The 23,452-nt window shown below is 41.9% G+C and overlaps 1 long non-coding RNA gene across 1 annotated transcript; it reads right to left on the bottom strand.

The window, feature by feature from the left end:
• Window positions 1-2,339: 2,339 nt before the first annotated feature.
• On the bottom strand, window positions 2,340-23,189 carry LOC113929768. Its single transcript, XR_003522321.1, has 4 exons — window positions 23,076-23,189; window positions 20,890-20,961; window positions 20,680-20,791; window positions 2,340-2,473 (listed from the first exon to the last, which is right to left on the bottom strand). It is a non-coding gene; the product is annotated as an uncharacterized LOC113929768 (long non-coding RNA).
• Window positions 23,190-23,452: the final 263 nt, after the last annotated feature.

Here is a 23,452-nt window from a genome sequence, read left to right as displayed (position 1 = left end):
GTTGTTGCTGTTGCTATAGTTTGTTTGCTCATGGCTTCGTGAAGTGAGAATTTATTGAGCACCTACTATGTGTCAGGCAGTGGAGATCAAATGCGAACAAGATAGCGTGGTCCAGGATGCAAATGGTGAGAACCAAAAAGCAGAAAGAGAGAAAATGACATCGTCTCTGGCTTCATAGATCTTACAGCCTAGACCAGAATATGGGTGTCAATCCACTAGTGGTGTGACTAGGTATAAAATTAGCCCTGGGCTCAGTGCTATGATGGAAAGGTTTCTCATACCATGCGGTAGGGAATGGGCACCTGATCCAGCCCGGGGAGGAGACAGCCACCCTGCTGTGTGTGGGAGCTAGAGTATCAGCAGGAGCTGGCTGTGACAGCACAGGGGCCAGCCCGGATGGTGGAGTCGCATCCCAGGCACACCGTGCCGCAAGCTGGGAAGCCGCAGGGTTAGCGGTTCGAGGAACTGCAAGAAGGCCAACGTGACTAGGTGGGAAAGCAGGGAGGCTGAGATCAAAGAGGGATGTGGTCTGTGAGGAGGCTGGAGAGAAAATGGTTGGGCCAAGCCAGACAAGGCCAAGTTTCATGATGATCTAGCTTAATCCGGAGACCTATAGAAAGACAGCCAAGCATTTAAACAGAAAAGAGTTTTGTTCCGAAACCTCATTCTCTGGATACATGAAGCCCATGCAGGCCTCCTCCTAAACGTTTTCTAGGACAAGAGGGATTGATCACCTCTCTGCTGGGGCAAAATACAAAAAGATCTGCCTACAGGGTATTGCTGGGGGGTACGATGGGTCCCAAGGTAGACAAGGTAGACCTGGATGCTTCTCTTTCTGAACTCCTACTCTAAAAGTTTACTCTTGCATTCTTTTTGGACAATAAAATGTGATTATCTTCAAGGATGTTCTTGCCAACAAATACAATAAATCTAGAACCCAGTCTTTATGGCTAGAAATGAAGAAAAAAAACATACCTCGAGTCATTCCTAAATGCTGCCCAAAGATCCTCTGAGCCTCACTTTCTGTAGTTCACAACAAAAGTGTAAGTTTAGTGTCCACCAAGGCATTCTGCTACACCTGTTACATTGTCAAAGAAGCTTACACTTGTGGAGAAGGCCTCCAGTTGTCTTCCAAAATCCCATTTCCAGCTCCGCCAGGACCGGACTAAACTCCCAGCCTCCCTTGTCACTACGTGAGTCCTTAGAACGAAGTTCTCTCTGATCAGTGTGAGTCATAGTGATTTGCCCTACTTCCAGTCTGGGTCCATAAAACCCTCCCACTGTTGGCTGATGGGGCAGTTGGTGCTCAGGATGGCTTTGGAATCCACACGTTGAAGATGGCAGCACAGCTGTTAGCCTGAGGTCCTGAGTGATTGTAGAGGATAATGGCTCTCCCGACCAGAACACCCACCATGACTATTGCAGGAGAAAGAAATAAGCATCTTTTCATTAAGCTGATTAACTTCTGAAATGTAACAAGTAATAGACCTTTTACTAACCTGAGGAGGCTCAGCCACTAAACTATGGGCTTCTTAAAGGCAAGGACTACACTACTACTTCCTTGAGTCTGTAACCCCTAGGATAGTGCTTGGCATATAGGGAGCTTTCAGTAGATGTACCTCAAGGAGTGGTACGGCTTAGGAAAATTAGGTAATAAGCTTGCGAATTTGTTCACATAACAACTCAGATATGCAGAGAGATGCACTTCTGGACCTGGTCTTTCTCATCATGCATTCCTAGCTTGGTGGTTGGGGTAGGTGGAAGGGATAACCAAATGTCAATCCAGTTAAACCTTTGTCTACTGCCATATTTAAATAGCTTCAGTGGGTAATGTTTAGTCTTTTGGGATGATTGTTCATTTTTAAAAACGTTTTTTTATTGTTATGTTAATCACCATACATTACATCATTAGTTTTGGATGTAGTGTTTCATGATTCATTTTTTGTGCATAACACCCAGTGCTCCACGCAGAATGTGCCCTCTTTAATACCCAACACCAGGCTAACCCATCCCCCCACCCCCCTCCCCTCTAGAACCCTCAGTTTGTTTTTCAGAGTCCATAGTCTTTCATGGTTCATCTCCCCCTCCGATTTTCCCCCCTTCATTCTTCCCCTCCTGCTATCTTCTTCTTCTTCTTTTTTTTCTTAACATATATTGCATTATTTGTTTCAGAAGTACAGATCTGTGATTCAACAGTCTTGCACAATTCACAGCGCTCACCATAGCACATACCCTCCCCAGTGTCTATCACCCAGCCACCCCATCCCTCCCACCCCCACCACTCCAGCAACCCTCAGTTTGTTTCCTGAGACTAAGAATTCCTCATATCAGTGAGGTCATAGGATACATGTCTTTCTCTGATTGACTTATTTCCACTCAGCATAACACCCTCCAGTTCCATCCACGTCGTTGCAAATGGCAAGATCTCATTCTGATCGTTCATTTTTATACTCGACTTTTTCCAAGATGGTGTCTAGGGTGTAAAGTAAGAGGAAAAACACTTGAGTAAAAGGGTCTCAGAGTTACCTGAACTCTTCCCACCTTGTAGGTGGCCTTGGCAATGGAAAATCTAATCTGAGGTGTGTTGCTGCTGAATTTTTTCTCAGCTTAGTCAGGGGCCTCTGGCCACTTTTTGTTTATTCAGACCCCCTCAGTTTTTGCAGGGTGGCCTTCCCTGGATCTCTGTTGTGCCCCTCTAGAGTCCTGACTCAGACTGCCCCCAGCCTTTACTATGAGATCTCCTCACCTTGGCTATGGAGGCCCCAAGGATCACCCCCTGGCTGTCTCTTTGGTGTTTGTGCCATGTAAGAATCAGGGTAGAAGCAAGAGTGCAATCTAGATCCTTATCTGAATGCTGTCTTCTTAACTCAGCTGCACGCTCCCCTTTTAGCATGCCGTCCACTGCATAGAGGTGTCTTATAGATTCATGACAGGAAGTGAAATAAAAGCCCAGAAAAGGAAATTCCGGACCCACGTGCCCAACAGTTTTTGTCTCCTACTTTGTCTTCCTTCTTCCTATAGTCTAGAGCCAAAAAAGGATAAATTTTTCCTCCTTCCTGCAGATCCTCCTTCTACCCAGCAAACAAGCCACAAGGGCTGAAAGCTTGTCTGATCCCTAATCGTGCTCTAGGTATGGTTCTTGCTACATTAAATGGGACATAAAAGATTTGAAAAAGCCTTTCTCTGTCACATACATGTGACTCTCAAGTTGTGTTGTGAAATCTCTTGTTTTTTTAAAAAAGATTTATTTATTTATTATTTATTCTGACATTATGACAACAAACGAGCTGTGTTTTTGTTTTTGTTTTTGTTTTTAAATCGAAGTATATAATATTGTGCAATCTTCACAGTAACCCAATGAAGTAGTCACAATATTATTTTCCTTTTGTAGATGAAGAAACTGAGGCTTGGAGAAGTTAAGTGGCTTAGTCAAGGTTCACAGGGAGGAAACGAGTCATAAATGGAGTCAGGCCTTGAGCTGAAACCTCTCGGGTCTATTTTCATTTCATATACACACTGTCAGTCCTCACGTCTAAATGTTATTCCTTCTGATTTCCAACATCTGCTGTGGGTTTTTTTTTTTTCTTTTTAAGACCACTGTGGCATGTTAATTGATCAGAGCCCAAACAAGTGGATGGTGATGCTCTGCAGACTTCCATGACGTAGGTCTTGACTTATTAGTAATTTAAATCATGCTATAAAATAATCCCACTCCTACTCTATTGCTTTAAGCCATCTGCTTTGTGATGATCAGAGTTTCAACCTAATGAAAAAAATATTGAGTTGGAGGTCTTGTTTTGTTTTGCTTTGTTTTTGATGATAACCTAATACCAGGGGTATTACTGGGAGGCATTTGCCACAAACTTCAAACTGGGTCACCTGCCTCATTTGTGTGCGGAGCAGACACCTGCCAAGGCTTGTCTTTCCAAGATCTTTGTCTGTGAGAGAACGTGGGAATAGGAACAGGAAGGGATGAGGAACATGAGCTCCACGGGTCTGCCAAGTCAGTAACAATATAGGAGCAGGAAATACATAGCTGAAAACTCCTTTAAACATTAGCCAATCTGGATTTGGTTTCTTTTCTTTTCTTTTTTTTTAATATTTTATTTAGTTATTTGAGAGAGAGAGAATGAGAGACAGAGAGCACGAGAGGGAAGAGGGTCAGAGGGAGAAGCAGACTCCCCGCTGAGCAGGGAGCCCGATGCGGGACTCTATCCCGGGACTCCAGGATCATGACCTGAGCCGAAGGCAGTCGCTTAACCAACTGAGCCACCCAGGCGCCCGGGTTTGGTTTCTTTTTCTACACAACTGTTTGTAACAGTTCTTACAAATGTAAGTTGTCCAAAACCACAGACAAATTTTAAAAAGAAGAAGAGGAGGAGAAAGAGGAAGGAAGAAGAGGTGTATTTCTGTCTTGAAACACTCTGAAAACCTTTTGTAGAATGACTCTTCCAACACTGAGCCAGGGTAGACATCATCCGACCCCTACTCTTTCACCTTTCCTTTTATATCGCTTTATCCAGACAAGACATCCATTCGTCCCTCCTGGGATGTGTAATCCAAGCAATAATTCCTGGCTTTATTAATTTAAAACATAGCTACTAGCTTATACCTTCATACTGTGAAACTTAATTGAATTCTCGAATTGATCAAATAAAGCCACCCAAATTCAACTGGCCATCCACGAAAGTGCATTCATAAACTTGAACATTATTAGGCCAGAACTATTTCTTCCATGCTCCCGCATCAGGTCTGAGTGTCTCCTCCCTCTCACTGAAATTTCTTAGCCTTATTCCATGGGCACTTTCCAATTAACATGGCTTCTTAGGAACGTTTAGCAAAAGTTTAAACCTTTCAGTGAAGTTTATTCATTTTTTTTACCTATTAGCAGAGATTAGCTTCAGCAATTACAATTCCCATTTGTCATAGATGCCTGGTGCCCGTTGCTCAGAGCAGGCTGAGAATAGGACAATAAGTGTAACGGTATTTTCAAAGCATGAATGGGGTTAGTCACAATACAAGTGTGAAACCAAACATGTCAGTTGGTCTCAAATATCTCTCTGGCTTCCATTTTGTAATCCTGGTTTATGTGTTTACTCTGAGGACAATTGAGTAGCTGTGAAGACAGAGAACAACTTTCTAAAGGGATGGGACCCAAAACTAATTGGTTTTGAAGAGGGAAGGTGGTCAGGACTATGGGTCATTAGTGATCAGTCACCATATAGGTCTGGGGTTCCTGGGGGTGAACAGAGAGGATGCCTGGGGAGCAGGAAGGGGTACAGCAGAGAGTAGAGCTATTTCATTGTTCTTTCGAGGGTTAGCCTGCTTCCAGGCTCTAGTCTTTGTTCCCATTACTATTTTTTTCTGGTCAGAACCAAAATGCAAAATGTCCACAATCCCTGGACTTGACGTATCTATCTGATTTATGAGACTATTATTGTATCGACAAAAAAAACCCTCTGCTTTTCTTCAGGAAAGTATTGCCAAATAAAGCCCAGGTCCTGCCTCTTACTGAGTGAAGATGAAGAAAACTTCCTCTCCAGCAACTCAGCACCTTTTGATTTGAAGAGCCTTGAGGAATAACAAATCAAATGAGCATGACAGACAGCCCCCACTGGCTTTGGGGCCAGAGTGGCGCTTCCTGGGCCATGCCTTTTTCATCACTATCACAAATTTCAGTGGTGGCTGGCAGGCAACAGTAAGTTGAGAATCTAAGTAAATCTAGAGAGTATTTGGTCATAAATTGAAATTTATAAGGCACATTGGTATATTCCTGCTTTGAAAGTAGAATATAGGATCACAGATTAAGGGCATGGTTTTCCTAACTCTTGGCCATAAGAGAACCTCAGTGTTTAAGCCCCACATTAGTTATCAGGTGTAGTGAAATGAGCTATTATCTCTTAGAATGGCATCTTTGAGAAGAACAATATACATGGTCATTTGGGAGGAAAAAAATTATATGATTTATATGTGTTTACAGTGCTTAGGCCCAGTATGGTGGATTACATTTTTATAGATGCTATTATAATACTCGAATCATTACATATGATAGTAGGAATGTAGAATCATTCAAAATTAAGCATCTATTATTTACGGTGTATGGGTTAGCTTGGGAAGCTATAACAAAATAGCATCAACTGGGTGCTTAAACAACAGAAATTTATTCTCTCATAGTTAAGGAGGCTGAAATTCTGAAATCAAGAGAGCAACATTGTCCAATTCTGGCGAGACCTGTCTTCCTCTCTTGCAGATAATCACCTTCTCACTGTATCCTCAAATGGTGAGGAGGGAGAGAGCAAATTCTTTGGTGTGTCCTCTTATAAGGGGATCGTCCAACAGACCAGAGACCTCCCCTTATGACCTCTAATCTTGATTACATCCTAAGGGGGCCATCTCTAAATACCATCACACTGGGGAGTAGAGCTTCAACATATGAATTTTAAGGGAACACAAATATTCAGTTCATAGCATAGATCAACACGAGACTCAAAAATGTGGTCACATGGAATAATGAGAAAAAAATTTTAGATACTTATAAACTTTAGAAGCAAAAATTTATACCATGTGTGCCTCCCTATTTTGTGACTCTAAAATCTGCACTTCCAGAAATTTACCTAGAGACATACTCAGATTTCACACACCTAAAAATGGAAGAACGGAGTTATATATAAGAAGCACCATCTGCTTCAACAAGTAACTTAATATTTTGAAACTGAATCATCTCCAAATGATGATTAAAATTCAGTGCAGAAAATGGAATGACTAAACAGCTCAATATTTAAATAAAATTTGGACAATTACTTATTCTATCTCATCATCCTCATCTGTAAAATGAGGGGAATGTATACCCTACCTATGGTAGAGAATTGATATTAGTCTTACGGGAGTTGTTATAGTTGAAAAGGCTTGCCTAAATAAGTGAATGTTATTATGGTCTGATTTTGCAAATATTTTATTTAGCTGTATGTGTCTGACACCTTGCCATGTTCAAGAAATGCAAAATTAAGTAAGACATGAGTCTCTACATTAAGGAGCTCACCATATGGTGGCAAAGACAAATCCATGAATTACTCTGAACAACTAATTAGGGTACAATGTAACAAATGTTATAATAAAGCTGTGTGTAGGATACAAAAGAAAAACTACACACTGAGAATCTAATACGGGGCTGGGGAACTCGTCATGTGGCATGAAAATCTGACTGATCATTTGCTCAGGACTTTCACCTGGCTCCTAAATTTCTTGCCAAGATTCTTCTTGTGTAGCCTGGATTAGCTGCATTCATTTTGAAGCTCTACTATATGATGCAATTAACATTTAAGATTTTACATCATCTTGATAAACTGACTCCTTTATCATTAGCTTTCTTTATCCCTGGCAATGTTCTTTGCTACGTTGATATAGTCAGTCTTAGAGCTTTCTGTGGAATTGCGTTATATGGTATATACTTTTCAATCCTTTCACTTCTAACCACTTCTTATTTTTATATTTAAAGTGGGTTTTCTTGTGGGCAGTATATCATTGAATCTTGCTTTATAATTCAATGTAGCAATCTCTATCTTTTAAATGGAGTGTTTAGTCATTTATAATTAATGTAGTTACTGATATGGTTGAGTTAAAATCTACCATCATGCTATTTGTTTTCTTTTTGTTTCATCTATTCTTTGTTCATTCTATACTCGTTTTATTCCTTTTTTGGATTGAAATTTTTAATAATTTAATTTTATCTTATTTGTTGGCTTATTAGGTATAATTCTTCGCTATGGTTACTTTAGGGCTTTTATTATACATTTTTATTATACATTTTAACTTTTTACAGTATCCCTTCAAGAGACATTATACTTATTCACCATAATAAGAATATAACAAAATTATACTTCTGTTTCTCCTCTCCTAGCCTTTGTGCTATGATTGTCATGTGTTTTATTTCTACATATGTTATAAACCCCACAGTGCATCATTATTATTTAAAGCAAAAATAAATACAATACATTGTTAACAATACATTGTTACTTTTGCTTTAGAAAGTGGATTATTTTTTTAAAGAAATTTAAATAACAAGAAAATAGTTTTTATATTTACCCATGTAACGATAATTTCTGGTGCTCTTCATCCCTTTATGTAGATCTATGCTTCTATCTGATGTCATAAGGACTTCATTTCAAATTCCTTATAGTATAGATCTGCCGGTGATAAGTTCTTTCAGCTTTTATATTTCTAAAAAAATCTTTATTTTGCCTTCATTTTTGAAAGATATTTTCCCTGGATAAAAAAATTATAGGTTAATAGTCCTTTTTTTTTTTTCTTCAGTACTCTAAAGATGTTGCTCCACTGTCTTCTAGCTTACAATGTTTCCAAAGAGAAATCTGATAGTATTCTTACCTTTGTTCCTCTTTTTCTCTGGCTGCTTTTGTGATTTTTCTCTCTATCAGTTGATTTAAGCAATTTGATTGTGCTGTGCCTAGCCATAGAGTTCTTCATGTTTCATGTGCTTGAGGTCTGTTGAGAGTTCTGGATATATGTGTTTATAGTTTTCATCAATTATGGAAAAGTATTGACCATTCTTTCTTCAAATAAGTTTTAGCTTCATCATCACTCATTTGAGGTGAAGCTAATAAATACACATATATTTGGTTTCTTGAATTTGTCTCATAGTTCAATGATTCTGTTTATTTTGTTCAGTCATCTTTCCTCTCTCTCCCTCTGCTGTATCTTAAAGTCCATTAATCTTCTTCAATGTCTTCTGCAAGGTTAATTCTGCTAGTAATCGCATCCCGTGTACTTGTTGTCTAAGATGTGGTAATTTTCATCTCTAGATTTTCAACTTGGGTCTTCTTTTTATATCTTCTATATCTCTACTTAACATATTTAATCTTTCTTCCAGTTTCTTGAATATATGGAATACCATCATAACTGTTTGAATGTCTTTGTTGATGAATTCTATCACCTGTGTCATTTCTGGGATTTTGGTTGATTGATTTTTCTCCTCATTATGGGTCATATTTTCCTGTTTCTTTCTATGTCTGATAACTTCTGGTTGAATGTCAAAAGTTGTGAATTTGACCACACTGGCTGCTGGGTATTTTTGATTCCTGTAAATATTATTGAGCTTTATTCCGGATGCAGTTAAGTTACTTGGAAACAATGTGAGCCTTCAAGTGTTGCTTTGAAGTTGTGTGGGCTGGACTGAAGCTGCCTTTAGCCTGAGGTCAATTTTTCCCCAATACTGAGGCAACATTCTTCATAGTTCTCTAATTCTATCTGAATTGTCAGTTTTTCCACTAGGGCTTTACGGAACAGGCACTTTTCTCAGGCCTGTGTGAAGTCTGAGGACTATTCCTCTAATCCTTTCAGGAGATTCTTTCCCTGGTCCTGGGTAGTTTCCTCACGTGCACGCACTGGTTGACACTCAACTGCATACCTACGGAGGACCCTCTCTCTGCAGCTCTCTGGGGTTTCTACTCTGTGCAGCTCTTTTCTTGCTGGTACTCCACATTGTAAACTCTAGCCATCTCTATTTCCCTGGATTCTGAGCTCTGTCTCGTCAACTTGGCAAAACAGTTGGGCCCTGCCTGGGTTCTTTATCCCTGTGCTGATGGAAAATTTTCCCATGTCGTAGAAAAATTTCTGGGCAATCATCTAGTTCATCTCATTTCTTTCCCATATCTCAGTGATCCTTCATTGCCTGACATCCAATGTCTTGAGCACTATTACTTCACAGATTTTTTTTCAGTTGTCTCAGGTAGGAGGGTAAATCTAGTTGCTATTACTCTGTGTTAATCAGAAATGTAAGTCCTTGTAGAATATATTGTAATCACTTCAATACAAAAGTCACCATGCCAAGCCTTAGCATGGAATTGTAAGACTGAAAACTTGACTTTATTATACTGACCAAAGAATGTAAAATACCAAAAGGAAAAAGAAGTTAGCCTTCCTACTCATCCTCTAAGCTTGTGCTACTGAGCAGCTGAGGGCCATCAACAAGTCTAAATGAAAAACTGATGTTATAATTTCCTAAGAGCTGTGAATGAAAGTGCTATGCAGTGTTGTTAAGGATTATCATCCTAGTCCTGGGAGGATAGCCAGGGACAACTTGGTGTCCCTTTGTACCCCGAGAAGGACGTATGGGAAAGAGTCCCACATAGGAATATGCTCCAGAGATACTGTGTCCAGCTACTACATGGACAGGGATGAAGCCCCTTTGGCCAATTGGACTAGACTAAGCAGCTTCTAAAACTCCACCCTATTTTAATTTTTTTTTATCTTTAATGTAGGGACAAAGGCTACTAACTTTCTAACCACAAAGGCTTTTCAGTTTCTGGTTCTTGTTTAATTAACACCTTGCAAATTAGAGCTTCAGTTTGGAAAGTATTTTAAGCTTCTTGGGCACAATAAAGTACAGTTCCAGAACATTCTTAATCATATGTGAGTGGACCAGTTAGAACATTTGAAATCAGCTATATGCTTCCATGAATATTTCTCAATCACAGCCACTATCCCAAGAACTTTATGTCTTCCTTACTTTATATACGTTTGACACTTGAGATAAGCTCTAAAGTTTCTTTAAGCACCAACATTCTATTTTCCTCAGATATTTGCTAGTCTAATCAACTTATGAGGAACTGAAGTATAAAGAAGTGACATTTAAAAGAATCTGGGTGTAGAAAGAACATTGGATTTAAGAATCAGAAAGCTGTTTTGAGACAAAAATCTATATATCTGACAGGTAATCTTTGGGCTTAACTTCTCGAGATTTCACTAACTATCTTTATTTTTTTGGGTGAACACACCATCAGTCCAGACTCACCTGTGATGTGAGAGTAAGTTAAATAAACGTGAAAGCACTTTTGAAGCATAAACTGCAATTTTCCAAGGCCACCAAAGACGTTTCTAAAAGAACTCAAAAGAAATATATATCGAGGATTCTAAACACCAGAAACAGCCAAACAACATAAATATTCCAACTCAATTGTTTTTGTGATTGCCCATGTTAAAAAAAAAATCACATAAAGGTAACAATTGAAGGTGATTGCCATATTGTGTGGTACGATGTTCTGTGAGGTCACTGTGGCCAAATATGTACCACAGAGCAGAAAATTACAACAGCATCTTGTCAGTGATGTTCTGCCACAGTAACATTCATGATGAGACAGTTCATCAACATTTCTCTATTAGGCCGGTTATAAAGTATTTGCTGCTGTGGTGCAACTCTTTATCATGTGATGAAACATTTTCTTGTGATCTTTATTCAGTTTCCGAACTTTCTAGGTGAATGATCTTCAGTGAACCCTCCGACTGAGGTTTTTCTACCCTTTGTCAGCCACTCTCTGCACTCACTTTTCCATCAAAGCAGAAATCTCTTAATTTTCAACTAGAAAGAGATCATGAAACACATTTTGCATGCATTCTCCCCCCACCTCCACCCTCCTGACCAAGGAAAATTCGTTGGAAAGAAAAGACATGAGAATAATGATTGGTCTAAAGAAGAAAAAAATTGAAAATTGTAGATGTTTTGATTGCTTCCTCTTCATCTTGTTCACGAGGGAGGGATTCTACAACAGGGTTAGGGGGCTGGCCACACATATGACCCCCACTACTGGAGAGTGATGGCAGCCTGTTGTCCAAGGAAAGAAGTTATTGCACCACCACAGCTGGGCAGGAGTTGTCATCAGGAACAGAGCAAACAAGCAGGGGCTGTGCGGGGCGGGCTTTATAGTAACAGGAGGTTGGAGGGACTCCTGGTTTCTCTAGGAGGACGTGATTGTTGGATTTGAATATTTCTGTAGCTGGCAGGGAACTGAAGCCTACTACTCAGGTAGGCACTGTGCCTCGTCCACATGATAAGGTGGGTTGTTTGGCTAGGGGACCTTATCAGAGGGAGCAGAGTGGGTAAGGAGATGCAGTTAGGCCATTCGAGGACTTCCCAGTTTCCCAGGGCCAGGCAGCACAAAATATTAATCGCAGGTCTGACACCACTATAGAGATGATTGAGACACATTTACCCAGGTGGACAAAGAAGTTCCTCGCCTGTACCTGGCGGGTCATTGCTATAGCCCATTACTTCTCACCCCCACTCTTAAGTCAAACAAGAAGTCCTTTCAAAACTAGAGATAAAATTAGGAATGTTGGAAGCATTGTTCGGGTTGTTCCATCCTTGCTCCCTTCTTTGGAAAAAGGTAGAAAGACCAGGGCTCTGTGTGATGGCCTGGAGCCTGCGGTTGCCCTGTCTGCAGGCAAGCATTCTTGTGACTGTTGAGACATTTGACTGACTCCCCAGGGACTCCCCATGGGCTGGCCCAGCTGCAGTTTCTGGAACAAGGAAACTGGAGTCAATTGGCCTTGTCAGCCACTATAAGCCGTAACTTAGAAAAATAGAAGCCCAGTAGTGAGTACAGTTTACAAAAATACAAAGTCGGCAGTTAAAAAAGACATTTGTGACTGTTCACGGAAAAGAATTATAGGGAAATGTATTGAGAATAGTTTTAGAAATACACATGAAAGGAGGTACTCGATACACTATATTATAATAAAATTAGTAATGTAATACCTGTGGTATTTACACACTCTGAATGAACTTAAAACAATGTAATTAAATGAAAATCTTTTTCCTGTGCACAAGAACAGTGATATTGCCTTTTTTTTTTTAAATTCTTAAATGTTAAATGATGACATTTCAAATATACAGCCAAGCACTGAAAATATTAACAGATACTCATGGACTGACCTCCCATATTAACAGATGTGAATATTTTGCTTTATTTGCTTCAGAATCAATTTTCTCTCTTGTTAAGAAAGAAAACATTAAGTACAGACAGAGCACCTTCATCTCCTCCTTACCTCTCTCCCTAGGGGCAACCGTGATCCTAACCACTTACATATGTTTAAATTTTTATTATATAGATATACCCATAAATGATATATACTATATTGTGTATGCATTAAATATTTATATAAACATTAGAAACCATATGGTACATTTCTTTTTGTAACTTATTGTTCTTATCAACATGCTTTGACATTTATTCATGTTGGTATATATAGATCTAGTTTGTTCATTTTACCTTTCATTCATAAATCAGTTTACTCATTGGCCTCCTGTGATATTGTGATTTATAATAAAAAATATAATTAATTTGCTGGGCCATGGTAAGGACTAAGATAGCTGAAATTTAGACTGGATAGAAGAAATATTATTTAAATGTAAAAAGAGCACTTTAGTTTTCCTTGTGCCTTGTAGAATTATATACCACTCATTCAAATTTCCTTGTTTCAAAACTGTCTTAAGGTGAGGCAGAACTGTCAATTGTCCCTGACATTCATTTTCCTCTTTTTTCCTTAATAATGGATCCCACATTTTTTGCTGGGCTCATAGCCTCTTGGAATAAGGTTGTGTAGCTAGGTATGGTGAGGAGACTAACTTCTACTAAAGTAGAAAATAAACTTTCTCAGAAGTTTTCTTCAGGTGAGGAAGTGAACTCTTATTTGTTCTCTTTTGCACTGGCTGGAATGCAGACACAGTGGCTGGAGCTTAAGTAACCATCTTAGGCCATGAGGTGATAGCACATGTTGAGGATGGCAGAACAACAAAACAGAAGAATCCTGGTTTCCTGATACTGTACAACAGGAGTCAGCAAAATGTTTCTGTGAAGGGACAGATGATAAATATCTCCAACTTGGCAGACCATATGGTCTCTGCCCCAACTAGTCAACAGTGTCATGTTAGAGGGGAAACAGCCATAGATAATATGCAATGAATGAGTCCCAATATGTTCCAATATGTGTTCCAATAAACTTTTGTTTACGGACAGTGAAATGGAATCTCTTATCATTTTCATATGTCATAAAATCTTATACTTCTTTTGATTTATTTCCAACCATTAAAAAATATAAAGCAATTCTTAGCTCACGGGCTTACAAAACAGGCAACAGGTCAGTTTTCGTGCAAGGCCTGGTTTGCCAACCTCTGCTATAGCACCTTGTGGTCTCAGATTGCTTATCTTTAGTCTTTGTTTACAGGAAAGAGGTTTTTGTGTTTTTTAAGATTTAGTTGAGAGAGAGAGTGTGTGTGCCCTGGCGGGGAGGAGCAGAGGGAGAGGGAAGAGAGAGAATCTCAAGCAGACTCCCTGCTGAGCCTGGAGCTCAACTCAAGGTAGGGCTCAATCGCACGACCCTGAGATCATGATCCTGAGATCATGACCAGAGCCGAAATCAAGAGTCAGACACTTAAACAACCGAGCCACCCAGATGCCCCAGGTGAGAGACACTCTTGTTGTTTCTGGGAGATGGGGTTTGCTGTGATTCAGCAGAGCTAAATCCTGATAATAAGTAGGTGCCACAGCCCCTAAGGTTCTCCCCCCACACACGACCCATAGCAGTCCTGCACCTGTTCCCCTCAGGACTTCCACTGACTCACCTTTGCTTCCTGTCCCATTTCCCCTACATTTCATGGACTCCCCACAGACACACTACCTTTATAATCCCTTGTACAGGGACCTGTGTCAGGGTCTGCTTTTGGCAATCCGGCCTTCGCGGTGGTAGCGATCATGGCTCAAGGAGTCCTCTTCTCAACAGCAGAAGCAGCAGCCTGCTCCTCTATAGAACCTCAACCCCGGTGTTCTAAGCAGGGCTCATTCCTAGTGCAGCATAATGGCTGAGAGCTGGGGATCTGGGGTCACCCTGCTTGCACGGAAATCCAAGTTAGCTTCTCTGAGCACCGACATCCTTATCTGTAGAATGGAGCTAATATCACATCCCGTTTAGCACACAATGAATACCCTCTACAAGTTAGTTATTATTGTCAATATTAACACGTTGTCCAAGCGACACAACCACTGCTACTTGTGAGTTTCAACACAGCGTCTTCTTTGCAAATGATAAAAGAGCAAGTGGGAAGTGTTCTGTGGGAAGCTGAAGAAGTACCAGATGAGGGTTCTTTGTAGGGAAAAGTTGAAGATCAGTACTTCTAAGTACAGTACAAATATAAAGCAAGGGACATAAAACTTCAGCGACAAGTAAGGCAAATGGCTGTGCTCTGAAACCAGGCCCCCGGGGCCATAATGCCCAACTGGCCACTCACTGATTCACTCAGGGTGTTATGAATTTATGCAACAGGGCTGCCAATGCTTATCTCCTAAGGTGATTGGTCCCGTTAAACAAAACTGTGCACATAAAGCCCCTAGCTACTCCCTATGCAGAACTTTGTATGTACGAGGCACCACCGTGCTATTATTATCCACAACCTGACTTCAAAGACGAGGAGCAGAGAGATGCCAAACTTTGCTCAGGCACCTTGGCCCTGATGACAGATGTGGCAGTAGGGCTGGTTCCCAGAAAACCTTTTAGGGATAGTTACTGGTTCTTTCCTTGGCCATGGAATTCCACCTTCTTGGGTCAGTATGCTTGAAACCAACACCCACCCCCACCCCAACCCAGCAACCACCACCGGGGAACACGAGGGAAATAAATGGCCCCGTTGCTGTTGAGAGCAGGGGAAGCGCAGGTCCTCTGACACTCTTTGCTCTGCTTGATCCCAGCAAGTCTGCATGGCAACCAGTACCAGCCACGCAGCGGGTCGTAGGTGTCCCTGCACAGCAGCTTGGAAGCTGCCAGTGTTTGTGCTGGTGGAGACCGTGCTTGCCAGAGCACAGAGCCCCTGTGTGGACAAGGCAGACTGCCAGAACGCAAAGGGAACACAGATCCCTTCTGTACGGCCATGAAACTCACCAAGGAACCTTTCTGCTCTGCCTGGGGAGGGAGGAGAAAGAAAAAAGGAGAAACCACACGCTCCAAGGGATTCAATCAATATTTGCAGTCTGCCTGACTCACCAACTTGGTCTGACCAAATAAGAATTACCCTTATTTAAGTATTTAATAAATGATCAATAGCAGGATTGTATTTCCACGAGCTAGAGGGTTCTAATTTAGTGGCACAGATTTTTTTTTTTAATTCAAACTTTTTTTTTTTTTTTTTTTTGCCACATTCAGCAATTGCTATCAGATGCTGAATGTCTGTGGTCACACACTCAGCTTCCTGTTTATAAATGCGCTCTGTTTTCAGTGAGTCAGCGGTTTCTTGTTCTGCAGAGAGGTATAACTGGCCATGTCAGGCCAAGGAGGTGGAAAGAGCTTTGTGAAGGGCCCAGGGTGCATGGGCCTCTGTGCATCAGGCCTCACGGTTTGTGTGTTTGTGGCCAAACACAGGTTACAAGTTATTCTGCCCAGTGAGTTGGGTAGCTTCTTATCTGGTTTCAAGCTGAACTGTTGTCAGAGATAAACAAAACCAGACACTAGTTAAAGTGATGAGGACAGATTTTAACTAGTACTCACTCCTGCAGGAGGGAAGAGAGTCTAGTGTGACCTCAGCTTGACTTGATGTATACGGAGGTGACGGGGCTTTTTAGGGAGGGAGTGGGGGATAGGGAGGGTGAGGCGGGCTGAAAGGAACTGAGAACTTACAAGGGTTGGTCAGTGTAAATGGGATTAGGTCAGCTGGTCTGTTAGCTTGCAGCGATCAAAGTTAGGAGTCCGCCCTCCCACTGAGACTGGGAGGCGGAGGCCGTATCCATACTGATGATCACACTTCAAGGAAAGCCTTTTAGGGCCTTGAGAAGATACTCCTAAATTGTGTGAGATACATGTCTACCTCAAAGGGACAGCGGGAGGATTTACAAGGGTGGACCCTTCTGAGGAAATGTTCCAAGACAGGGTGGTCAGGGTTCGGCTGGAACAAACGGTCAATGCTCCTGTCAGCCTTGAGTTTTCTCTTTGGCGGGCACTTGAAGGGGACTGAAGTCATCCCAGGGATATGGCCTTGAGCTGTTAGAAACTGAGTTAGTGTCTGTTCAAGTCTTTAGAGGCCAAGGCTGAGACCCACTTGAGAAGAGGACTCATAGGAGCCTACCTAGAGTTTGGCCAAGGAGCGAATCTTTGTCACCGTGAAGCAGGTCAATGTCTGTCTTTAGCTTCATTCACTTCCTCCGATATCGCAAATCCTCTGCCTAATAACCGGACCACCTGTCACCCTCAGTGCCTCCCAGCCACTAGCTGGGTTGGAACTGCAAATGCCTAATCTCCTTCCGGGGCATCTGAGCTCTGCACTGTTCGCTCCCTCTCCCCCTCCAGCCACAGCCCAAGCTGCTCTGTCAGCCTGGATGGGTCTCTCGTTACTTTCCCTTTACACAGCCCCGCTAGTAAGCTGACCGTGGCTGCTTTCTGAGTTCAGTTTATCGTCCTCATCCCCGGAAAAACCTTCCCTGATCGCTGAGAGGCGGCTGTGGCACGCTGTGTGCTCCCCTCTGCAACGTTTATCACTCTGAAGCGTGGCACCTGCTTGAGGTCCTTTTCCCCAAACCCTAAGCCATAAGAGGGCAGGAACCATGCTCCATTTATCCTTGCTTTCCCAGCACTCAGCTACAGTAGGTGCTTAATGAGTGCTTGCTGAGCACGTGAATGGATGGTAGCTGTCCCTCGACGTGTCCTCGTAGGACCTTGTTCTCAGTGGGGTTCGAAGCCCAGCTTCCCAGCTTCTGTGCTGTGGGACCTTGGGTGAGCTGCTAACCTCTCTGCACCCAAGTCTTCTGGTCTGTAAAAGGGATGCATGACAGCATCTACCCCAAGGGGCTGAGAACAGAGCTGGGCACATAGTGAGGCTCAGGAAGTACCACTACTACCGTTGTTTGTTCTAGGATGCACTCAGATACTCTCTGCCAGTGAGCTGTTGAATGAATGACAAAGAATCCAAAAATGTCCAGCATCTCAGCTGACCCCTAAGCCTTGCTTCCTCTGCCCTCTGGGCAACATTTCAACATTTTCCATTACTGCTTTTGTTTTCTAACTTAGCAGGACACAGCATCCTCCCCACCTCCCCACCCCCCCACCTTGGCCCTACTGACTGGTGTTCTAACTTGAAACAGACGCTGCATGGTGATAGAAGGTGAGGAGTACAGCTTGTATCTGGTCCGGACACTCTGCTTGGAGCCCCAGGAGCTCCTGTCCCTCTTCCCTATGTTCATGTCTCTGCTTCTTCCCAAATTGTCTGGGCTCAGGTCAGCCTTGCCTCATCTACCACACACTCTTCCGCCCGTTCCAGTCTGGAATCACACACACACACACACACACACACACACACACACACACACACACACACTCCAACAAAGCAACAGTGGCCAAACCCACCAATGGCTCTGTGTCAGTCAGCCGACCTGGGACCTTTTCAGTCTCCAGCAGACCATCAGAGGTGGTTGCCACACCACATAGAATATTCTCTATCCTTGGCTTCTATGTCCCAAGTTTCTTGTCCCCCCCCTCCCCCCTGCCTCTTCTCTGTTTTCTCTACAGTTTTGGCCTTTCTTACCCACCCAGTAGGTTCTCTCCTAGGACATCCTGCTCACGCCCAAGGCTTCGAATACCACCCGTAGGCACATGAACCACGAGCACCCTCCTGCCTCTATGCCTCGAGCATATCTCACTTCTGAGTCTCTGTTCAAATGTCACCTTATCAGACAGAACTCCCCTGACCATTGGGACTACAAGAGCTCCACGCCCGTTCTCACCCTCTTACCCACTCACTCTGTCTTCATTTTCTTCTTAGCACATGGTACCACCCAGGATGTTCTATATTTGTTTATTATCTATTCACCCTTCCTAGTGAGTAAGCTCTGTGAGACTTCGTGGCAGGTATTATTCTAGGCACTAAGACAGAGCAGTGAACAAAACATACTAAGGTCTTAGTGAATATTTGATAAAAGGTGTGGGTGGAATTTAGGTTTCTAGCTACCATTCTCTTCTGTGCTCCAGAGCGAGATAATCAACTAGCTGCCTTGACAGGTCCTCTGGATGTCCCCAAGGCATCTCAAACTCAATCTCTCTGGACCAGTGGGGTCCACTAGAACTTTCTATGAGGAAGGAACTATTCTATCTCTGCATGGTCCAATATGGTCGTCAACAGCCACATGTGACTATGGAACTCTTGAGATGTGGCAATTGCAATGGAGGAGCCAAAGTTCTAATTCTCTTTAAATTAAATTAAGTTTAATTTAAATAGCCACATGTGGCCTAAGAGCTACCTGTGGGGCAGTCTAGTTCTGGACTAAGCTGAAGATCGTCCTCCCAAAACCTGGTCCAGAAGCCTCTATCTTATCAAATGGCACCACCATCCACCCACATAAGAAAGCAGAAAGGCGAAAGTCATTCTTGACTAGCTCCCTTTCCTATACCAACTGGAGCTGATCCTTCATGAAGTCTTATTTATTTTATATTTATTTTTTATATATATTATCATATATTTATATTTATTTATATATATTTATTATTTGTATTTAAATTTTTATATTATTTTATTTTTTATTTATATTTTTTGCTTCCCGGATTTATATTTTTTAATCTGTCCATTTTTTTTTCCATCACTACTGCCACCCGAGAGGGAGATACATAATCTCTTACTGTGACTATTTCATTTCTTATCTTGAGTAAAGCCTCTTAACTGATTTGCCTATCCCATTTTCCCTTTCTCTAATCCATTCTCCATATCCTACAAGAGTGACTCCAAATGCATGCAGCGTACCCTGATCACATTACCACCACCTCTCTTCCTTCCCCTGCTGCTTTGGATGGCCTGCAAGTTCCTGCAATGGTTTGAGTCTTGCCCATCTTTCCTGAAGAATGGGTTCTTTCTGGGCTCTGGCTGCAATGGCCTTAATTCCATCCTGCATTTGGGCCATTTCCCTTCCCACCGTAGTGTCAGTCTTCCCTAACCACTAGACAAGGTCAAACCCCTATAACATGCTCCTATAACACCACGGACCACTCCTCAGCCCTTTTATGCTTATTTAGTCATGAATTATGTCTATCTTTCCCACTGGAAAGTAAGTCTGCTAGAGAAGAGACCTCTTACGTTTTGTTGACCCCTTAGTAATATCTGTCTAATAGTAGAAGCTCCATGAACGTTGACGTGTAAATGCGTAGCCAGACATTCTTTTGAGATAATATAAGTTCTCTCTTAGTATATATTTTCCTGATGTCCCATAGAGTCAATGGGAGTGAATGCAGAACAAGAGAATCAACTGGGTTTCTCAATGAATGTTTTAAACTCATAGCAAACATGAGTGCTAAGGGTGTTTGAAAAGACAGACACTTCCTGAATCTGAATATTCAAAATTTTCCTTAAATACCAAGGCCCACATTCTGGTAACTATTGCTGCATTACAAAATATCCCAAATTTAATGGCATTAAATGATAATTATTTTATTATGTTCATTGGCTCTGTTACGGACTGAATTGTGTCCACTTCAAAATTCATATGCTGAAGTTCTTATCCTCAGTATGTCAGAATGCAACCATATTTAGAGATAGGGTCTTTACAGAGGTAATTAAGTTAAAATGAGATCACTAGGGTGGGCCCTAATTCAATAGGAGTGATATCCTTATAGGAAGAGGGAATTTTGAACACAGACATGAATGGAGTGAAGACTTGGGGAGAAGATAGATGTCTATAAAGCCAAAGAGCAAGGCCTAGAATATATCCTTCCCTCATGACCCTCAGAAGAAATCAACCCTGCTGACACCTTGATCTCAGACGAGATCGGGACGTTTCTGGCCTCCAGAACTGTGAGAAAATACATTTCTTTTGCTCAAGGCACTCAATCTGTGGTACTTTGTCATGGCAGGCCTAACAAACACACCGTTAGGAGGACCTGAACACCAGAGCACCTATACCAAACTTTCCATGTGGCTCGGCTCCAGGAACTCGGGCTTCTAACAGGGCAGCTCAGGACCTCAAGTGCATGTGGGCTTCTGTGAACAAGACAAAATGTTTATCACCATTGATGACTTAGCTTGAGAAATTATCCAATGTCACTGTACTCTATTATAAAAGCAAATCCCTAACTCACCCAAATTCAAAGAGGGGAGAGTTAGACTCCACCTGTTGATGAAGGAGGAGGAAAATCACATAGAAGATGAGCCTGTGAAATGAAAGATATTGGTGTCACCATTTTGGAAAATTAACTGTCACTGCCCAGAACCTGAGGGAAGAGCACGAGGCATAAAACAATAGATTGAAAGAGACTAGACAGAGAGCAAGATTTCTGTCGTTCTGAGGGAGAAGTTTTTCATGGAGGGGAGAAGAGGTAGAGAGGGAGCTATGCATTTGACTCCATGAGAAAGGTGGTGAGAATCCTCCTCTCTTCCGAGGTAAAGCCCAGGCAGTGAAGTGAGAGAAAGAGACCCACGACAGGAGGATACCAGGGCAGAGAGGACCTGGGCCTTGCTGCTGGTCCTGTAGAGAAGCTCTGACCACCACGGTACCTGAGTGGTAGAACTAGAAAGGCTGAGTGAGGCATCAGGAACGTGGGCCGAGGGCAGCCATAGGCAATCCCGCCCACCCCACTTGTAGAGCACAGACAGTTCTCTCAGGAAGTGTCTCCTGGGCTCCAGGTGTGTGGCTCTCTCCCAGTAGAACCAAAAACCTTAGCAATGGAGGCCAGTTCCTTGATAATTTTGAATTTTTAGTGCCTAACTGTGAGTTTTACAGAGACAACACTATTCAGAGGTTTGCTCTGTTATTTTTAAATTATCTGATTTATTAAGTTTACAAATTTAAAAACCTGGTTCTACCCGTAGCTTTTAAGTACAGCCTATAAATAAAGTTTGCTAGTCTTGCAAATATTATTTGGGCAATTGCTTTTGGGTCCCTGCCAAGTCACCCTGATTGGGCAATTGCTTTGCTTAATACTTGGTTTCATTTACAAATATTCAAAAAATTCAAATATCTCCAGTGATGTTTATATTTGAATATGTTTAGTTCCACTTTATTTCCACTTCAGGTTTTTTAACTTCCCAAGAGAAATTGATTTGATTTATATGAATTACTTAAACTTCCATAGGGTGAGTCAAAGTTGGGTCATAACTGTTCTAGGAGTATATGGAACAGTAAAATTTTTACTTACAAATGACAAGTTAAAATCAATTACTTAATTATACATTCCAAATTGGAGTTATAAGGCTGACCTATTATTCTAATCGGGCTAGTTCCCTTAAACATGATAAGCACATGGAATAGAAAATATTCTCAATTACCTTAATGTAAAATATCAACATTATTGCTGAGAGTCCTTGAACAGTTTTATATGTAATTCTAAATCTTCTCAGTTCCACTGAGGAAACTGCTGTCTCACCCCCAACCCTATTTAGGGCTCACTTTCTCAGCTTGTGTGTGGTCGCCTCAAACCAAACCAGGGTCCAGATGACCTGGCCAGCGGCATGAGCTCCTGGTGGGATGTATTTAGCTCTACTTATAGTTGCTATGTAGTGAACATCATTACTTCAAGGAGATTACCTCTACCCTCTTAAGGTCAAGTTATAAATATCTTAATTCTTCTATCTGCCCAAAGAGATTGACATTCTTACTCAGGATTATCACTTGATTGAAGTCCCTGAAAAAAAGACACTGGTGTCTTAAGAAGCAACGAAATGCAAAATCCAAAGAGGAACTAACATTCTCTCATATCTAGAAATTCTCTAGCCCTAAGATTTAAAAATGCTCTCAAGCTGAGTTTTATACAAGTCTCACAGCTTCTCTGATTAGTCATCCGGTCCTTGCAAGGCTATTCAGCTGACACACAAGTAAGCTGTTCTGTGGACCAAGCCCTGCCCCTGGACCTCTGCTAGGCTGTCTGTTCCGGAGCCTTTGTGTGAATTAGTAACACGTGTCCTTCTTTCACACTAAAGCTGCCCCACGAAGGGCTCTAATTTGGAGAGGTGAAGAATTTTTGCCTCTGGAACCAGGCACCTTATGATGGGCAGATGGCACAATTGTCCATTGCAATCCTGCCTTGCCCCTCCGATTCCAGAACCGAAAATGAGACCCCTGGGCACTGGGCCACCCCTGCATAGAAGGACAGGGTAAAAGAGTTAGGGACCATCTTGCGTTGACTGCTTACTCAAATAAGACTGAGAAAATCCAGAACTGCCAAGTTACCCTGACCGGGCAAGAACAAGATTTCTTCTATAGAGCAGAAGTCGGGACACAAAAGCCAGGTTCAATTACAGGGAAATAAAGCCAGTTTGGCACACCTACCTCTAAGGAAGATAGGTAGGTCACATTCCTCACCCTTCCTGGGCCTCACTTTCCACGTCTGTGAAGTGGGATGTTCTCTAGACCAGAGCTTCTCCAATGTTGTTCTTACTGTCACCTGGGAATCCTGTTGAAATGTAGATTCTTTTGAGTGGGGATGAGTCAGAGTCTGAGATTCTGCATTTCTAACAAGCTTCCGGATGTTGCTAAGGCTGCTGGCCCTCTGACTACACTTTGAGTAGCAAAAGAATGGAGACAATTCTAAGGCTTGTTATTTTATGGTTACAAATTATCCAGGGAGAACAATCACCTAACTGTCTCCTGCTAGGGACGAGCCTTGCAAAACCAGAGGTAGCTTTTAAGTTAAGCTTCACATCTCA

This window comes from Zalophus californianus, chromosome 5 (genome assembly GCF_009762305.2).
Source record: "Zalophus californianus isolate mZalCal1 chromosome 5, mZalCal1.pri.v2, whole genome shotgun sequence".
In the NCBI taxonomy this organism is placed as follows: Eukaryota; Metazoa; Chordata; class Mammalia; order Carnivora; family Otariidae; genus Zalophus; species Zalophus californianus.
This window is presented reverse-complemented; position numbering and strand designations above follow the sequence as displayed.